Source organism: Hylobates moloch, unplaced genomic scaffold, assembly GCF_009828535.3.
Source record: "Hylobates moloch isolate HMO894 unplaced genomic scaffold, HMol_V3 SCAFFOLD_6, whole genome shotgun sequence".
In the NCBI taxonomy this organism is placed as follows: domain Eukaryota; kingdom Metazoa; phylum Chordata; class Mammalia; order Primates; family Hylobatidae; genus Hylobates; species Hylobates moloch.
The window spans coordinates 65,061,031-65,082,039 of NW_026652281.1; the positions used below are offsets into that span (position 1 = coordinate 65,061,031).

The 21,009-nt window shown below is 38.8% G+C and overlaps 1 pseudogene; it reads right to left on the minus strand.

The window, feature by feature from the left end:
• Nucleotides 1-701: 701 nt before the first annotated feature.
• Nucleotides 702-9,099, minus strand: LOC116470389 (hsc70-interacting protein-like; annotated as a pseudogene).
• Between the last annotated feature and the right edge of the window lie 11,910 nt (nt 9,100-21,009).

Below are 21,009 nucleotides of genomic sequence, written 5' to 3' on the forward strand. Positions count from 1 at the left end.
GAACAGAACTAAGTACTGCAACTGTACCACAGCATTACAAAAAATTCATCGCTTCACCACAGTGTAAGATTTAAGGGCAGCCTGCCCAAGGATGCATGTTATATAAAACACAACAAGATTGCTACTGCCCTGCCAAGTACTTCCAGTCCCTACCCAGGTCCTACTGAAATACTGGTGTTCCCAATTAGTTTTATTAAAATAATTCTTTAAAGAAAAAGATAAAGCATTTAAAAAGACAAGTCAAAATGCTTCAGGAACCACATATCCAACACAAACTTTATCCTCAAATGTTATGTTTGCTTCGCACTAATGAACTTTTATTTCACTCAAATTAGAGCAATAATCTTCCATACATAAATGTTTTCCCTGCCCAATAATTAAAAAAAAATCCAAACTCATTAGTAAAAAAAATATAAGAATTAACAGACCCTTTAAATTTGTTTTAAATATTTTTAAGGTTTAAAAATTGTTTAAAGTTTGTAATTCCTAGTAGGAAAACATTATCTGAATGAATACCCTAATGGCAAACCACTGTAAAATGCCTCAGCTGCATTTAGGGGAGAGGGGTAGGGATTATCTTCAAAGCACCCCAGCTCTCTTGATGAGAAGGTCAGAGGTACACTGCTTTGTATTATTGCAACATCCATAAGGTGATCTAGGTTGTTTTTCCTTCAGCAAGGGCTTTATTCATCAGAAGGGCATTATGCTTGACCTCCAAATTTGGCTGACAATTTACTGATAAGATTCATAACCTTTGGGTTGCTCTGGTATTGTGACATATTTGCTGAGTTCTGAGCCACATCCTGGAAGGCCACCATAACTTCTGGACCCTGCAGGGCTGCAAGAACCTCTGAATCACTAAGAATTTCATTGAGTCCAGGCATTCTGGCCATTCCAGACATTCCTCAGGGAAAATTACCAGGCATTCCCCCACGAAAGCCACCTGGAAAAGAGCTATACTGAGTTCCTGAGTGTCATCTGGCTTCTTCCTCCCTCTGGGCTCTCTCATGCTCTTCTCGAGCCTTCTTAACTCTTTCTATTCTTGCTTTGATCTCTCACCCTTCACGTTTTCGCTCATACTTTCTCTGATGTTCTGCAATTTTCTGTGCCCTAGGTTGAACTTCTTTCAGCATTTCACTAGCATCTTCATCATAATCCAATTTACAGGCAAGGGCAAGATCATGTTCTGCTTCTTCTCAGTGGCCTGGAAGTCTGTGTGCTTTCCCTCACCACTTGTAAGGCTGAGCTGAATCAGGATTTATTTCAATGGCTCTGTCACAGTCTCGGATGACAGCATTTGGCTCCTGTAATTTGACAAAGACACTTGCCCTCTTGGGTACAAAATGGCAAGCGAGGATTCAGCTTGATGGCATCTGTGAATTAGTCAATGGCTTTCTGCAGTTCACCATCATTTAGGGCTTCAATAGCAGCCACTTTCTTATCATTTGCCTGATCCGTCATCTCCTCTGTTATCTCTGCATTTTAATCTCCCATTTCTTGAGGGGCATCAGTGTCTGGTTCAATCACACCTTCATTATCAATAACTAGATCACTTTCCTCACTTGATGGTGTTAGATATGAGTTCTAAATTTCTCTTCAAAGAATTAGTATGTCGGTATGTTCAATTCTTTGCTTTCTACTTTTAAACTTAACTTCCTCATAAAGCAACCTTTCGATCACCTGCTCCACTCTGACTCATTCCGATTACCTGCTCCACCTTGACTCATTCTGATCACCTGCCCCACCATGACTCATTCTGATTACCTGCTCCACCCTGACTCATTCCGATTACCTGCTCTGCCTTGGCTCATTCTGATCATCTGCCTCACCCTGACTCATTATGATCACCTGCCCCAACCTGACTCATTCTGATCACCTGCCCCATCCTGACTCATTCCAATTACCTGCTCCACCCTGACACATTATGGTTACCTGCTCCTCCCTGACTTCTCCTCCACCCTGACTTATTCCATAACCATTTTTCCCGCCAAACTACTCACCCCATCACTCTCTTTAAATTAGCCAATCGGAATTAGTTTAGCCTGTGCAGTCTAACCCTAGCCAATAGGGGAATGACACAGCAGCAGGGGCCACGTGCATCAGGAATAAGAACCCCTTTCCCACCCAGGTGTGTTCTCACTATTGTTCTATCTGCAATTGAGCACCCTTTCTGCAGAAAGTAAAGATAGCCTTGCTAAGAGATCATTTGTCTCCATGCTGACTTTTCTTTGCAGCATCGATTATCTATTTCTAACAATTCTGGGGGCTCATCCAGGATTACATTCTCCTCTAGGGTCAGTCTCCAGTCCTCTCTTGTGAGAAGGCATGCCCCACTACCTCATTTCTGGCGGCCTCAGGGGTGAGGAACCGAGATCCACCCAGTGTGACGAATAAACTGGGACTCTCAGCAACGTGGAAAGAAACCGGCCAGCAACCTAGGGTAAAGGATCCTCACATACTGCAGCGATGACTCTGCACAGACCAAGGAAGGAGAAGCCATGGGAGCCGGTAAAGTACTTCCTTGGTGCTCAAATTCTGGAGGGCTATATGTGTGTGTGCATGAATGATCACAAACAACCCTTCTTATGGTGTTATTCATGTGGATGGTGGCAAGTCCTACTGCTGGAGTGAGTGGGTCCTCTCCACGGTTCTGTAGCTACCTCATATGGCTTAGGGCGGATCCTGCTGTGGGATTTATACCGGCACACCAATGTTAAGAGGGGTCTAATTCTTCCTTGGGAGAGCAGCCAGAGAGGACAACACGAGTGGGAAGTGTGCAAAAGACCTTCAGAGGGGGAAAGGGAGGAAACAGGTCAACCTTCCAGGGCAGCAAGGCAAGACATCCCTGGTTTGAGGGGTTGAGTCTTCCAGGACAGACAAGGCAAGACACCCCTGGTTTGAGTGGTTGAGCCTTCCAAAAATTTCAGGGGGTTGAACCTTACACAAACCTCTGGTAGTAAGAAAAATATTCAGAACTCCCCTTTCCTTTCTTCTTGGGGGGAAGAAAGAGTCGCTCCACTCCTGCTGGTCCCTCCCCTAGGGGAAGGGGAAGAAGAGGGGGGAACAGCAGCATAAGCAGCTGGCAGAGGCAGGGAAAGACCAGCAGAGAAGAAAGAGAAACTTGGAGAGGAAGTCAGAGACAAAAACAAAGATAGAAAGAGACAGAGTCAAAGAGAGAGAGAAAGAGAGAGGCAGAGAGAGAGAGACAGAGAGACAAAGAGGGAATCAAAGAAAGAGAGAGAGTCAAAGAGAGAGAGAGAGAAAGAGATAGAAGTAGTAAAGAGAAAACAGTGTACCCTATTCCTTTAAGTGCCAGGGTAAATTAAAAACCTATAATTGATAATTGAAGGTCTTCTCCTTGACCCTATAACACTCCAATACCACCTTGTTGTCAGTGTAAACAAGGGTGTAGCCTGAAAGCACTGAGGCCACTGACAACCCATAGCCTTTCCTAATCAAAAATCCTAAACCCAGTAAACTGCGGATGGCCCAAATGCATTTAATCTGTAGTGGCAACTGCTTTGTTAACAGAAGAAAGTAGAAAAATAACTTTTAGAGGAAACTTCATTGTGAGCACACCTCATCAGGTCAGAACTATCCTAAGTCAAAAAAAAAAAAAAAAAGCAAAAATGTAGCATACTGACTCAAGAACCTTTAAGTATGAGGCTGTTCTGTTAGAAAAAGATGATTTAACATTGACCACTGAAAATTCCCTTAACCCAGCCCGTTTCCTAACAGGGGATCTCAATCTTAATTGATTACCATACAAAGGTCCAACCAGACCTAGGAGGAACTGCCTTCAGGACAGGATGATAGATAGTTCATCCCGGGTGATTGAGGGAAAAAGACACAATGGGTATTCAGTAAGTGATAAGGAAACTCTTGTAGAAGCAGAGTTAGGAAAATTGCCTAATAATTGGTCTGCTCAAACGCGTGAGCTCTTTGCATTCGGCCAAGCCTTAAAGTACTTGCAGAATCAGGAAGGAGCCATCTATACCAATTCTAAGTTAATATGGACTGAACGAAGTCTTATTAATAGCAAAGAATAATTGAAATCCCCAACTTACAGAGTTTTCAACAAAAGTAAAATTTGCTAAAAGTTAACAGTGTCACATGTATTATCCTAACTTCTAATTTTGTGGCCTAAAGCAGTCTAGTCCACAGACATGAAGAAGTTCACTTTGGAAAAGAATGGTTATCTTTGAAAACAAAAAGTGGGGGAGAATTTATGTAAAAAGAATATTATATGGTAAATTCTTGTCCTAAAACAAATTAACTGGTTGTTTAAAGAAAGGGATGTTTGCAACAAGTCAGAAAGTTGAGGCACATAGAAGAATTGTCTGTGAAAGTCGTGAAAAAAAGTTATGAAAGGGAATGTATGCAAGAAATGTTGTATAATTTAAAAGTAATTAGGCCTCCTGAATGTAAAACTATTGAAGAAACAGTTTATGTGCAAGGTGTGTAAGGAAAGTAAAATATATTTTTGGTAAAAGGATTATAAGGAGGCGTAAGAATATGGATTTTTACCTACGTTAAAAGGTTAAAAAAAATATTTTGTTGGCTGGGCACGGTGGCTCATGCCTGTAATCCCAGTACTTTGGGAGGCCGAGGTGGGTGGATCACGAGGTCAGGAGATTAAGACCATCCTGGCTAACATGGTGCAACCCCATCTCTACTAAAAGTACAAAAAATTAGCTGGGTGTGGTGGCGGGCACCTATAGTCCCAGCTACTCAGGAGGCTGAGGCAGGAGAATGGTGTGAACCCGGGAGGTGGACCTTGCAGTGAGCCGAGATAGCACCACTGCACTCCGGCCTGGGCGAAAGAGCAAGACTCCATCTCAAAAAAAAAAAAAAAAATTTGTTTTAAAGGTTTAAGCAAGTTTTGAAATGTTAATTGTAAAAGAAATTCTGTGTGTAAACATATTGGCTAAAGTTAAAGGGGTATCCAGTTTTTCTGTGAACTGGACATTAAAATAAAAGCACAACAGATTTTTCTTAAAGCACTAACCTGCTCTTTAACAAAAATTATAAATGGTTAAAAAGAGTCTATAAAAATATTACCTTATGGTCAGACATTAAAATTGGATAAATATGTCTATAAGGTTTTATTTAAATTAACTTTAACATTAATAACACTAATATAAAGATGAAATTTAGTTCATCTGGTATAAAATCATACAGGAAGCATTGTTAAATATAAAATGGTGTTTGGCTTTCTTTGGTCTAAAAACTAATAAAAATAGGTGCTAAAGAAAATTTCTCAGGCCAGGCATGGTGGCTCACGCCTGTAATCCCAGCACTTTGGGAGGCCAAGGCGGGTGGATCACGAGGTCAGGAGATCGTGACCATCCTGGCTAATACGGTGAAACCCCGTCTCTACTAAAAATACAAAAACTTAGCCAGGCGTGGTGGCGGGCGCCTGTAGTCCCAGCTACTAGGGAGGCCGAGGCAAGAGAATCCCTTGAACCCAGGAGGCGGAGCTTGCAGTGAGCCAAGATCGTGCCACTGCACTCCAGACTCCAGCCTGGGCGATAGAGCGAGACTTCTTCTCAAAAAAAAAAAAAAAAAAAAAAAGAAAATTTCTCAGCAAGAAGGCACCAAGGACTATAAAGTCCACTGCTGATGTCCCCACATTTAAAACAAAAGATCAATTTCTTAGAAATTATTTCCTTGGTTTAACATCCACTTTCTCCTCCCTTAAAACAAGAGGTCTTTCAGCCCAGGTGCTGCCTTTGGAGTTTCCAGTACATCAGCATTGGCCTGGGGATTACGTTCTCATCAAAGGGTGGAAAGAAGGGATCATGTGTTACCAGGATGGTCTCAATCTGACCTTGAAATCACCCACCTCAGCTCCAAGTGTGGATCCAGGATGACCACCGTGCCTGGAGCCAGCCTGGGAAGGACCCTGCATTGTGCTGCTAACCACCGAGACTGCTGTTTGTACAGCAGAAAAGGATGGACACATCACACCCGAGTCAAGCAAGTGCCATTATCATCAGAATCATGGGTCATTGTTCCTGGACAAACCTCTACCAAATTAAAGCTAAAAAAAGCTTAGTCTATCTTTTCCTTTCTTTTCCTTACGCAGTGCTTATATCCATTACTGTTCCTACCACTAGCAACTCTTACCCTACTTTAGAGCACTTCTATGGTTTAGGAGCAGAAGTCACTGGAAAGGATCTTATAGGCTTAAGATGTGCTTTGTTCTCCCTCCTCCACCTTCTATGGCTGCCCCTTTCCCAAACCTATGAAATCAAACTATGACTCGCCTCATGCCAAATGACAAAAGCAAGGTCTCAGTAGTAGAAATAGGAGACCTAAGGCAAACCACAGCCATTGAAACAGGGTATAAAGATGTAAATGCCTGGTTAAAATGGATTAAATATTCCATCCACATGTTAAACAAAGGCAATTGTTATGCTTGTGTGCACTGCAGGCCAGAGGCCCAGATTGTCCCCTTTTTACTAGGGCGGTCCTCCAGTCGACCGGGCATGGGCTGCATGGTAGCACTCTTACAGGATTCTGCAGCCTGGGGTAACAAGTTGTGCCAAGCTCTCTCTCTGCTATATCCCGAATTTCAACACCCTGCAGGTCAGCCCCCGAGGGCCATCCAGCTTCCATCTCCCAACACTAAGTTCACTTAGTGTCTCGGACTGAGAGACAGGAGTAGCTGGATTTCCTAGGCCGATTAAGAATCCCTAAGCCTAGCTGGGAAGGTGACCGCATCCACCTTTAAACACAGGGCTTGCAACTGAGCTCACACCCGACCAATCAGAGGGCTCACTAAAATGCTAATTAGGCAAAAACAGGAGGTAAAGAAATAGCCAATCATCTATTGCCTGAGTGCGCAGCGGGAGGAACAAGGATCAGGCTATAAACCCAGGCATTCAAGCAGGCAATGGCAATCCCCTTTGGGTCCCCTCCTTGTATGGGAGCTCTGTTTTCACTCTATTAAATCTTGCACGGCATTCTTCTGGTCCTTGTTTGTTATGGCTCTAGCTGAGCTTTCGCTCGCTGTCCACCACTGCTGTTTTGCCGCCGTTGCAGACCCACTGCTGACTTCCATCCCTCCGGATCCAGCAAGGCACCCATTGCCGCTCCCAATCGGTCTAAAGGCTTGCTATTGTTCCTGCACAGCTAAGTGCCTGGGTTTGTCCTGATCAAGCTGAACACTAGTCACTGGGTTCCACGGTTCTCTTCTGTGACCCACTTATTTTAATAGAGCTATAGCACTGTATGGCCCAAGATTTCATTCCTTGGAATCTGAGGCCAAGAACCCCAGGTCAGAGAGCACGAGGCTTGCCACCATCTTGGAAGTGACCTGCTGCCATTTTGGAAGTGGCCCACCACCATCTTGGTAGCTGTGGGAGCAAGGACCCCTGGTAACATCCCAACAGGGAGGAAACTTAGTGTTCCTTGGAGACCTGAAGGGATGCAGCGAGCTTAACAATTTTCAAAAGCTTGCCAATCAGTCAGCCCTTATTCATCCCTGAGCGGATGTGTAGTAGTATTATGGTGGACCTTTACTGAACACTCTGCTGAGTAAGTCAAGTGGGACTTATGCTTTAGTCCAATTGGCTATCCCTTTCACCCTGGCATTTCATCAACCAGAGAAAGGAAAAATAAGACATCATAAAGCAAAAGAAGCCCCTTATGGGTTGTTTTACTATCACGTCTATTTAGACACAATTAGAGTCCAATGGGGAATACCAGATCAATTTAAAGCCCGAAATCAAATAGCTGCAGGATTTGAGTCAATATTTTGGTGGGTGACAATTAAGAAAATGTAAATTGGATAAACTACATCTATTACAACCAACAGCGATCTATTAATTACACTACAGATGCTGTTGAAGGAATAGCTGAATAATTAGGGGCTACTAGCCAGACGGCTTGGGAAAAATAAGATATCCTTAGACATGATATTAGCAGAAAAAGGAGGAGTTTGTGTCATAATTAAAACTCAATGTTGCACCTTCATCCCAAACAGCACTGCCCCTGATGACAGTATAACAAAGACATTGCAAGGTCTGACTGCTCTGTCCAATAAGTTAGCCAACAACTCAGGGGTAAACGACCCTTTTACAGGATGGCTAGAAAAGTGGTTCGTTAAATGGAAAAGAATAGCCTCAATTCTTACTTCCCTCACAGCCGTAATGGGTTTACTTATTCTTGTCGGGTGCTGTGTCATACCATGCATCCGTGGTTTGGTACAGAGGCTCATAAAAATGGCTCGTACTAGAACCTCCCTTAACTATCCTACACCTTATCTAGAGAAGCTTCTTCTTTTGGAAAATCAAGCAGAACAACTAAGCCAAGACATATTAAAGAAGTTTGAAGAGAAAGAGCTGTAAGGTAAATGCAAGAGGAGGGAATGTTAGATATGAGTTATAAATTTCTCTTCAAAGAATCAATATACCAGTATATTCAATTCTTTGCCTTCTACTTTTAAACTTAACTTCCTCATAAAGCAACGTTTATTGATCATCTGCTCCAGTCTGACTCATTCTGATTACCGGCTCCACCCTGACTCATTCCAATTACCTGCTCTGCCCTGACTCATCCTCCACCCTGACTCATTCCATAACCATTTTTCCCACCAAACCACTCATCCCATCACTCTCTTTAAATTAGCCAATCGGAATTAGTTTAGCCTGTGCAGTCTAACCCTAGCCAATAGGAGAATGACACAGCAGCAGGGGCCATGTGCATCAGGAATAAGAACCCCTTGCCCTCCCTTATCCAGGTGTGCTCTCACCATTGTTCCATCTGCAATTGAGCACCCTTTCTGCAGAAAGCAAAGATGGCCTTGTTGTGAGATCATTTGTCTCCATGCTGACTTTTCTTCATGGCACTGATTATCTATTTGTAACAATGGTTCATCTGCCTTTAAGTCTTCCTCCACCTTCTTACTATCAGTTTTTTTTCCCCCTTGGTATTTTCTTCTCATTTAGCTTTCTGAGTAGCAGGTGGTACTTTACCCCCCATGATCTCCACCCACTCCCTCAGGAAGCGCATTTCCTTGGTGTGCAGAATGCTCAGATCCGGCTTACACATTTTCACAAAGGCCCAAATCTCATTCACTTTGCAGGGGTCCATGGTTGAGAGGTGGTGGGCGGAGCTGAGGGGCTGCAGCTCAGTTCCAGGCCCAGGCACGCCTTGACGTGGCCACGCAGAAGACTGATAAATTTATGAATTACTTTTCTGTGTTATCTTGGAGATTACACAGAATAAAACTGGTATTTTGAATTCTTGGTCAGAGAGCTCACATACTGCCATCTTGTTAGGGTCAGTCACTGGTTCTTTGTTTCGTCCATTTAGAGAGGGCATTTTTCACTTGTGGATGTATGTCTAATGTCTTTGCATTAAAGGATTATTTATTCCAGTCTTTTCTGTTTGGCTTGTTTTGGTTTTTATTGGATATATTTGCTTAGAGATTTTTTTTTTTTTTTTTTTTTGAGATGGAGTCTCACTCTTTTTGCCCAGGCTGGAGTGCAGTGGTGAGATCTTGGCTCACTGCAATCTCTGCCTCCCGAGTTCAAGCGATTCTCCTGCCTCAGCCTCTGGAGTAGCTGGGATTACAGGTGCCCGCCACCACACCCATCTAATTTTTTTGTATTTTTAGTAGAGACAGGGTTTCACCATGTTTGGCCCGGCTGGTCTCGAACTCCTGACCTCAGGTGATCCACCCGCCTCGGCCTCCCAAAGTGCTGGGATTACAGGCGTGAGTCACCTTGCCCGGCCCTGCTTAGAGACTTTTTACTGCTAGATCACTACCTCCTTTTTCGGCTGTAGGTTATACCTTAAGCCTGGGTTTATAATGGCTCTATAAATAATCAGAGCATTGCTCTTCTCCAGTGAGGATTGTTGCAAATGGGGTATTTTGGTAGTGTGGGAAGGCTGGCTAGGGATTCCTGCACAGGGGCCCTGTGGCATGAATCCTCTACAGCGTGATGCTGCAGGACAGCCACTCCCATTTGGTGTCTCCTTTGGCTGAGTTCCAGAGCATAGTTTCCAAGACCAGTGACAGTAGTCCCACCTCCCTCCTTGGTCTTTGCTTGATCTCAGGGGTATTTCTCCCTTCAGGCACTCATTAGATTTCCTACGGAGTAAGGTGAGGACAGGTCGCCTGCCAGGGAAACCAAACTGGAGGGGAAGTTTTCTGTCCACCTCAATCTCACTTTTTCCAGTGTAGAAATCATGGGCTGAGAGGAAATTTTGTGTGTATTTGACGCGGGGCAGAATGTTGGGAGGGACATCACTGGTGTAGAAATCTGATTCTCTTACCATCTACTCAGAGTTTTGTTTGTTTTTTCACACTTCTCTGTGACCACAGGAAGTGTTTCATTCTCATGTTTGAGTTCTGGGATATGCTAGTGATAATCCCAGCACTATATATTTGTTTTTGGTTTTCTGTGGGCGACAGTGAAGCCAGCTTGCTTCTGTGCCTCCATTTTGGAACCAGAAGTCCACACGCATGATTGTTTAGTAATACTCATTGTTTGAAAGAGACTGGTTAGTGTTTTATAGATGAAAGACAATATTGGGGTTATTGTTTATAGAGAATGCTATAATTTAGAATTTGGAGAAGAAGAAAAGGGAAACTAACAAACCAAAGAAAAATTTTCAATGTAAAATTCCATAAGCTTAAAGGAAAAGTAGAGAATTTCACTAGGAATTGAGAAAGGATTATAGCAGAACTTTCCATTTCCTATGGGAAACAATAAACTCCATCCTTTCATATGTAAAGCTAGGTTAGCTATGTGCTCTTCACATTCAGTAGGCGGCCACCAAATCATTTCTTTCAGGCTTGAGGCCACAATGCATTCTCTTCTAAGTTTGGTAGAAAAATCATGAACTGGGTATTAGAAAATTGACTTCTATTTTCTGCTGTCTGCCTCTGGCTTAGAAACCTCATGAAAATAATACAATAATCCCTACTCATGAATTTTAATTTGTTCTTTTCTCTGCCAAATGAAGGGATGTATGAGAGAGAGATCCACTGGTGTCATCCAGCTTAATCATTCTCTGATTTTCCTTTTCCCATTGCCTGGCTTTTAGATTAAAAACTATAGATGACTTCCTAGCTTAAATAAACTAAAATAAGTTTAACTTATTATTGTTTTGTAAAAAGAAGATGACTTTGGCTATTTAACAAGAAATGTGTTTTCTGAGTATTGCTTCCAGCACTGGTGATGGATTTATATTGAGCCATGCACTGTTCCTTGTGACTGGCTAGGGTTAAATGTTGAACTTGCACTTATGAATCAAGGGAAATCCTCCACTTAAAGTTCACATTTATGACTTTGACCTCATTAACACTGAACTTTAACCTCTAACCAGCTGAGCTAACCAGCCACAAATACTGATCAGTCTAGGATAAAAGAAAGTTCTTTGGTTGTTCAGCCCAGTTGCATTTACCGATGCATATATTTGGATAAGCTACTTAAACTCTCAGTTTCCTCAAGTATAAAATGGCTGCTATGATTTCACTTTATAAAATACTTGCAAGTTGCTTTGTTATAACGTATTTAAACCATGTAGATGAGATTGTGGTTTTTAGCAAGAGCTCAGTATTTGGTAGTTGAAGGGTAGTAGATGTTGAATTGAAAAATTGGGATCGCTATTTAATGTACATAAAACTTAAAATAACAACACAGATCATATTAACATCCAAATGTGGATACAGATATCCCATGTTGGCCACTGGGAGAAATGAACCTAAAGGCAGACTGATGCTACCCTTTTCTCTCCTTGCCTCATAAGTAAGCAAATGCAAACCAGTCAGAGTGCAAACAATATAAGAGTAACACGGCCAGAATTCCCAAAATTGTTATTTTAATCCCCCTATGATAGTTCCCCAATGTTAATCTCAATCTGTGAATGTAAAAATAAACTATAATGAAAGGGTCTATATGATAAGAAATTAATTTTTAAACCTGCTTTAATTTGAGAGAGGACTTCTTAGCTATTTACCTCTACTTTTCTCCATCTCTTCTTTAGGATACCCATCAAAACAATGGTGTATAAGGAGGATATTAATGCAAAAGTATAGTTCGTCCACAAGTAAAAGAAAAAGCAGGATAGTTAGTAGGCTCTCCAGGTATATTTAAAGTGTACGCTGGTAGAAGAACTCCTTTGCATGCATGTTGTTTGTTAATTTATAATAAGCATTATCTTTCCATATTTGCACAAAAATGGAAACTTCTACTTGCACTGTTGACAGAAACTATGGATATAAGCCATCTTCCATCTTTCTGTTTTCTTACTAGGTAGCTGCTATCAGCCACCAACTCTAATTTATCAACTAATGTTGGAGGTGAGATGCTTTCTTTTTAAACTTGCAGGTCCTTGAAAGCAAATGTGTTCACTTTTTTGGTCCTCAGGTAGATCCAGGTCTTTCAGAACCTAAGAGTAAGCATGATCTCCACAATGTAACCTTTGGTCAAAACAACGTATAGAGGTGATAAGGTGAGATACTGTGTTCTAAGTATACTAGAGCAATCAAAAACTATTTCAGTTCTTGATCTTGGAAAAATTTCTTCTTCAGCTCAGCACACCAGTGTAAAATCATCTATATCATTCAATTTTTATAAAGCTTAATGTTATAACTATGGATGACATTGTTAAATTGTATATTACAAAAAAGTTTTTGGCTGCTCAAGGTTCTGGGGCTTAGAGACCATTGGTTGAAGCAGTTATGACTCCCCCTTCTTCTCTTACAACATATCCATTTGCATTTGGATCCTGTATATTGCCATAGAAGCTTGTTGGATGAAACAAGAAAGGTCCAAGGATGTAAACCAGGTCTTGTGGCTAGGCTTTTCTGATTGATGTCAGTTTTGCAGGAATGGGGTCCATGATATTAAGTATATCCTAGGAGTAAGAGGGTCTGGTCTGGTGCTGATGTGGGAGTGAAGGGTAGCAAAAGAGCTGAATTGGCAGAAGGGGGAGTGCCAGGCTACTTTTGGAATCTGCTCAGATTAGGTCACACTTTGGTGTTGTATACGTACAACATATGGGTGTCTATATGGGAAACATTTTGCATGTATTTACTTTGAAAGAACTGGAGTATTAAAGAGCTGAGACAGAACTCTTTCCCATAGGTCATCCACTCTCTTATATTCATCTTCACCATCACTACTATCCTGGGGCACACTATCATCATCTTTGGTTTATTTGTTATACTGCAGTAACCTCCAAATTGGTCTTCCACTTTCCACTTTTGCCCTGCTACTGTCCATTCCTCATTCAGCTACTAGAATCAGATCACCTTTTTCTGTCTGAACTGCTTCAATAGTTTTGCTTTTTATATGTAATTAAATTCAAACGCCTTTCTATGGCCTACAGGCCCTACATGGTTTGATTTCTGCCTATTTCGTGACCTCATCTTCTACTCTCTTCTTTGCCTATCGTGCTCCAGACATGCTGGCTTCCTCTCAGCTCCTTGCACAGGCCATGCTTATTCCTGATCCAGGGCTGGGCTCACTGGCCCCTTTGCTTCCAATGGTCTTTCCACAGGTTTTCACAGGGCTGAGTCTGGCTGAGGTCAAGGGTTACCTTATCATCATTTCTCTGGATATCTCCAAAATAGCCTCTCTCCACTTCCAGTTACTTCATTTGCAGCTATCAGAATCTGAATATTTCTTATTTATTTGTTTACACATTGACTCTTTTCTCACTAGTACAAGCTCCATGAGGGCTGCGGCCCTAACACTCTTGTTTGTCACTTGATTCATGGTATCTAAACAATGCTAGGCACATAATTGTACTCAACAAACATTTATTAAAATCAAGTTATCAGAAATAATATTTCCTATTATTGAGAGACTATTAGGGACTAGGTAGAGTTCCAGATGCATAATATACACGGACTTAGTGAATTTTCTTCCAAACCCTGCAGCATAAACATTACTGTCTCTAAGTAGAAGTTGAGATTCAGAAAGGTAAGTGAGTTACTCTGGTCACACAGTTGGAAGTGAAAGAGCTGGGTTTTCATTCTCTAAGTGACTCCAAAGATCATGCTTTTTTTTCCAGGACAGTGTGTGTGTGTGTGTGTGTGTGTGTGTGTGTGTGTGTATATATACATCCTCATAAATCAGATATTTATTAATAATTATTAATAGAATTTTTTTGTCTTCTAGTTATTACACTGGGTGTGAGGAATAACCCAAGTTTGAGCATCAGCGTTCTACAGAATTGTGCTCAGTAAATACATAATGACTTATGACGTCTGTAAAATTGATAACAAATAGTCTTGTTTTTAACAGAATCACATAAAGAATGTTTGATATAAACATAAAAATATGTACAAAACTCATGGCAGAACAGTTATAATTCACAGCAAATTAGAATGGTAGAATTAAGTCTTTGACTTATTTAAGCAGATTTTGTGTCTATTATAATTTTTTTATTTAACAAGCAACTATAAAGCTGTTAAACTCCTCTAAGAAAAAGCCTCAAAAAGCAAACCATCCAAAAAATTCTGACTTTTGCTCTTTTCCATATGTGAGGTTATAGAAAACTTCTCATTCTTTTGAATTGTGATAAATGAGCAGTGGAATTAAAATAGCAGCAGAACCGATAATAAATTGATATTTCATACATGCAAATTCCTCTGAGATGGTCTGATTTCTCTGACAAATCTGGCCCCACCACAGTCTTGTTAGGTAGACTGACATAACCTGACAGGGTAAGCAAATCCTCTTCTTTCAAGTTGCAGCTACTGATGAGATTGAGTCATTTGGTTTTGAAAGGAAATTTAGCCTCTTGAGCTTCTTATACCATAAAAGACACAAGTTCTTCCATGGAAGCAAGGTCTTCATGGGGATAGCATCTGGAACTCATTGCTGAGCAACTGCTCAGCTTCCCTATATAAACATTGCCTTTCTTCCCTTCATCTTTTTTTTCTGATGTAAAATTTGAAAGATTGGTGAGAAATCTGATTTTGATAAATAATATTTACTGGAGAAATTTGCATCACAAGTTTGTTTCATTCTCATAAAACCTAAAAGACGAAAATAAGTCCCTATCAGAATATCTGTTATTCAACTGATCTCCAAGAATTTCTTTTTTTGAAGCTACCACATGTAGACAGAGATATTTAGAGCACATTCAGAAGACATGCAGGTCAGTCTTTAAGATTGGAGGAAAACAGGAATGTGTTTTTACACTTGAGGTCTGAGCACTGAAAGACTATTCAACTCACAGCAAAATGTCGTAGGTTTTTGAGGTAAAGCACATGTCCATTTAGTGAAAAGTCAGGTTTTCAACTGCAGTCACTTGAGAAAGAGCAATTATTTTTTGAAATGATGGTGCTCATAAGCAGTTTTATTTTCAGACATAATCTTCTGGTGCTGGGAGATTTCAGTCTCTTTGATAAGGCAATCTGTTATAGATTTCAAATCTGTTTTAGACACACAAACCAGAAGACATTTCTGTTTTCAATAAGATGCAAGACAAGTAGGAAAATGCGTGTGTTCAAACACCATTTAACCCTTAATACCAACTAAGAAGTATGGTTTCAGTGAAAAAAAAAAACTGTACAAATCTTTCACTAGGAATGTTATGGTTATTCTTCTAACCGGGTGGAACAGATGATAATAGGGATAACCCACTGTTCTAAGAGCTTTACATGCATTAATTCATTTTATCCTCAAAACAAGATTGTGAAATTTGTGTTTTTATCATCCCAATTTTGTGGATGTGGAAACTGAGACACAAGTTAAGTAACTTGCACAAGTTTACCCAGATAGCAAGGGGAGAGTTGTGAAGTGTTCCCAGGCAGACTGGCTCTACCACACTTCATATTCTCTATCGGCAAATTATCAAATGATGATAGGGCAAAGATTTCTGATTCCTAGAATCTATTTCCAATTCTCCCAGCAAGATTCTTTGTCAAGTTTCTTTTTCTGTAGCTTTCACATGACTATAATGTGAACATTAGAGAGTTAAATGAGATAGTTTCTCCCTAAAGTTTGGGAATATATTAGAACTGTAAGAATTGGTTTAATAATCTGTTATTTCCCCTCTTATCATTTATTTGTCACTTGTTATCAGTAAGAACATTTATAATGAGTAAAAATCTCAACTTTTAAAAGACCACTGCCCAGGATTCTCACTTTAAAAAATCTATTCTAAAGAAAAATATGAAACAGAAGCAAAGTTACACACTATGTACATTTAAAAAATAATTTATTGACCTATTTTATGAATACCAAAAAAGTATACATAATTATGCAGCTCTTTGAATTTTTACTAACTGAACACAACCAGGTAAACAATACCCAGATCAAGAAACGAAATATCACCAGTATCCCAGAAGGCCGCCCCACGTCCACCTCCAAGAATAATCACAATCTTGACGTCTAACAGCATTGATTAGTTTCCCCTGTTTTTTGTCTGGTTTCTTCCATTCAACATTATGTTTGTGATATTTACACATACTGTTATGAGTAGTTCTAGATCAGTTATTCTAATTATTGCACAGTATTCTATTGTATGCATATATTACAATTTATTAATCCATTCGTTTTTGGTTGGCATTTGGGTAGTTTCCAGTTTAAACAGTGTTGCTATGAACAGTCTAATTTATATCTTTTCGTGAATATATGTATGTATTTTCTTTGGATATATACTTAGAAGAATTGCTAGATCACAAAGTAGATATGTGTGTGTGTGTGTGCGTGCGTGTGTGAGTGTTTAGTTTTAATGGATAGTGCCAAACATTTTCCAAAGTGGCTGAATTAATTTTTTGCTTCCACCAGCAATTTTTGAGCATGTCAGTTGATTCGCACCCTCACTAAATGCCGAAAATGATATTCTCTATTTTTTCATTTTAGCTTTTCTAGTGAGTGCACAGTGTTTTGTCATCATAGTTTTATTTGCATCTTCTTCACGACTTAGTGATATTTTCGTATGTTTATTGGTCATCTGTCTATCCTCTTTTGTGTAGTGATGTTAAAATATTATGCCACTTTTCAACTGAATTGTCTCTGTCTCATTCATTTGTAGGCTTTCGTAGAATCTAGATGGTTGTCCTTTATTAGCTATGTACAGCAAATATTTTTCTCCCATTTCAAGTTTTCACTTTTTATTGTCTTAATGGTTGTTTTAGATAAATAGTTCTTAATTTTTATTAAGTATAATTTAACATTTGCACAAGTGTTTTTGATTTATGTGTTTCAGTGTATTTAAAAGAAAAATTGTGCCTACTCCAAGATTGCAATTTTTTCTCCTATATTTGAATTTAAATGCTTTACTTCTCATTTAGGCTTGCCCTCCATCTAAAATTAATTATTTTTCCATTATATGAGGTAGAGGTCCAGATGCATTATTTTGGCACATACACAGCAATTGCCCCAGAACCATTATTCAAAAGAGCATCCTTTAGCACTCTTTGCATTGTTGTCTTTGTCATAAGTTTACTAACTATATATGTGAATGTTTCTGGACTCTCTACATTTCCCCCCACATATTTGTTATTTATTACTGTGCCAACAACATTCTCATAATTACTAAAGCTTTATAGTAATTTAGGTCTTGATATTTGATATTATAAGGCCTCCAGCTTGGTTCTTTGTCTTCAGATTACCTTGTCTCTTTCTGCCCTTTTGCACTTCTTTTCAAATAAATTTTAAAAACAGCTACTCCATTTATGAAAAAAGTATAAGCATTTTAATTAAGATTGACTTAATTTATAGGTTAATTTTGGGGAGAATTGAAATCTTTATAATATTGAGCCTTCCAACTCGTTGATGTGATATGCTTCTTATTTATTTGCTTTTCTTTAATTTTTCTCCATAATATTTGATAGTGTTTAATATAGAGATCTTAGATATCTTCTTAGATTTACTACTGAGTATTAATTTTCTGATGCTATTGTAAATTATGTTTTTAAAATGTCTATTTCTGATTCTTGCTAATATTAGACAATTGATATTGTTTATTAATAATTTTCTATTGGCTGGGCATGGTGGCCCACTCTTGTAATCCCAGCACTTTGGGAGGCTGAGGCAGTTGGACCACTTGAGCCCAGGAGTTTGACATCAGCCTGGGCATTATGGCAAAACCTCATCTCTACTAAAAATACAAAAATTGGCCAGGTGTGGTGGTGCGTGTCTGTAGTCCCAGCTGCCTGGGAGGTTGATGTGGAAGGATCACCTGAGCCTGGGAGTTGGAGGTTTCAGTGAGCCGATAACACCACTGTACTCCAGCCTGGGTGAACAAGTGAAATCCTGTCTGGAAAAAAAAAATTGTCTATTGGTGTTTTATCCTGCATACTTGATAAACTCATTTATTAGTTTCTGTGGATTTTTGGTGAGATCATAGTATTTTCTACATAGATGGTCATGTGGTCTGTCAATAATGACAGTTTTACCTCCTTTCCAAACTGGATGCTGTTATTTATCTTGCCTTACTGCACTTGCTAGAATTTCCAGTACAAGGTTGAATAGAAGTAGTGAGAGTGGATTTCATTCTTGTTCCTAGGATTAGGAGGGAAAGCATTCAGTCTTTCACCAGTAATTATGTGAGTTATAGGTTTTTCATGGATATGCTTTATTAGATTGATAAATCTTAAATTCCAACTGTGCCAAGAAATTTTTTCTTTTTTCTTTTTAATCAAGAATATGTTTAGATTTTGTCAAATGCTTTCTGTGTATCCATTTACATATTTTATGGTTTTGGGTGTTTCTTTTTTTAGTTTTCTAATGTGATGAATTATATTGATCAATATAAAATATGAAACAAAATTTGCATTTCTAGGATAATCCCCATTTGGGCATGATGTATTCTTTCTTATATAATATTTGATTTGATTTGCTAATATTTGTTTTGAACTTTTGCATCTATGTTCATGAAATACATGCTTGGTAGTTTTGCTTTCTTACAATGTCTTTTTCAGGTTTTGGTATCAGGATAAGGCTGACCTCATAGAATAAGTGAAGTATTTTCTCTTTCTTTTATTTCTGGAATAATAAAGAATTGGTATAATATTTTCCTCAAATATTTGGTAGAATTTACCAATGAAGCTTTTGGTGCACGGAGGTTTATAGTTAATTGATTAATTAGTTAATTTATTGTGTGTAAGATTTTAACTATAATTTTGTCTTTCTACATCCAGAATATATGCCATATTAAATAATATAATTTTCAATTTTAAAAATAGATATAGAACGATTTAGGATGTCTATTTTTTCTCAAGTGAGTTTTGGTAACTTGGTATCTTTAAAGGCATTTGTTCATTTCATCTAAATTGTCAAATTTATTTGTATGAACTTGTTCTCAATCATCCCTTACTTTCTCTTAATAGCTGTAACAATGTTACCTTTCTCATTCCTGGTATTGCCAATTTGTCTTCTCTCTTTTTCCTGTAATCAATCTGGATAGAGATTTATCAATTTTATTGATCTTCTAAAAAACAGCTTCTGTTTTCATTGATTTGTATTCTGATATTTATCACTTTCTTTATTCTGTTCACTTCCAGTTTGATTTGATTTCGTTTTTTCATTTCTTAAGATGGGTCTCTCTACTTTTTTAATATTGGCATTTAGGGATGCGTGTTTCCATCAGCAGTATGTCACATATTACCCATAGCATTATGTCACATATTTTATATATTATATTTTTATTTTTATTCAGTTTGAAATTCTTTTTTATCTCTTTTGATTTTTAATGACTTGTAGTCTTTTTAGAAGTCTGTTACTTAGTGTCCAAAAATTTGAGGATTTCTAGATATCTTTATTATTTAATTCTAAATTAATTTCATTTAGGTCAAAAAACAAACCTTCTATAACTGGAATTTTAAAAGAGGAATTGAGACTTATTTTGTGGTCCAGAATATGGTATATCTTGGTAAATGTCCCATGGTCATTTGAAAATAAATTATATTGGCTGGGCGTGGTGGCTCACGCCTGTAATCCCAGCACTTTGGGAGGCTGAGGCGGGTGGATCTCGAGGTCAGAAGATCAAGACCATCCTGGCTAACAAAATAAAACCCCGTCTCTACTAAAAATACAAAAAAAATTAGCTGGGCATAGTGGCGGGCACCTGTAGTTGCCAGCTACTCAGGAGGCTCAGGCAGGAGAATGGCGTGAACCTGGGAGGTGGAGCTTGCAGTGAGCTGAGATGCACCACTGCACTCCAGCCTGGGTGACGGGGCGAGACTCCGCCTCAAAAAAAAAAAAAAAAAGAAATTATATTTTGCTGTTGTTGAGTGGATGGTCTGTAAATGTGAACTTGGTCTTATCGTGGTTTGTTTTTTGTGTTTATTGTATTGTTCACATCTTCTATATTACTGATTTTCTGCCCACTTAATGAGACAAAGGTATTAGAATTTTTTTTACTATAATTGTGGTACTGTCTCTTTCTCCTTACAGTTCTATCAATTTTTGCTTTATATGATTTGAAGTTTATTAGATGCATAAACTTGTAAGATTGTTATCTGTTTGATGAATTAACTTATTTATCATGAAATGGCCTCCTTTATCTTGTGTAATATTTATTTGTTCTGAGACCTACTTTGAATTTTGTCAACTTGGGAGTGTGTATTCATGTTTAGGGCATAAAGGGAGTGTGGAGTTATGTAATTAGGCCAGAAAGATAAGCAGTGTTTTAATTTTTTTTTGTTTTTTAAATTCTGTTTTAAGTCTTTCATTGGTTTATTAGCTATAACTCTTTGTTATTTTTAGTGGGTGCTTTAGGATTTATAGTGTACATTTTTAACCTATCACAGTTTAACATTCAAGGGATATTATAGCCCTTCATAATAGCATAAGAATTTTAAAATAGTATACTTCCATTTTTCCTTTTTCAGTTTTTGTGGTGGTATTGTCAAGCATTTTACTTTTACATGTGTCATATGCCTCATATTATATTATTATTTTTGCTTAAACAGTTAACTATTGATGATTTTTTTCAATAACAAGAAAAAGCTATTATATATTTAGTGATATGATCCCCATTTCTAATGCTTTTCATTGCATTGTGTAGATTCATGTCTTCATTTGG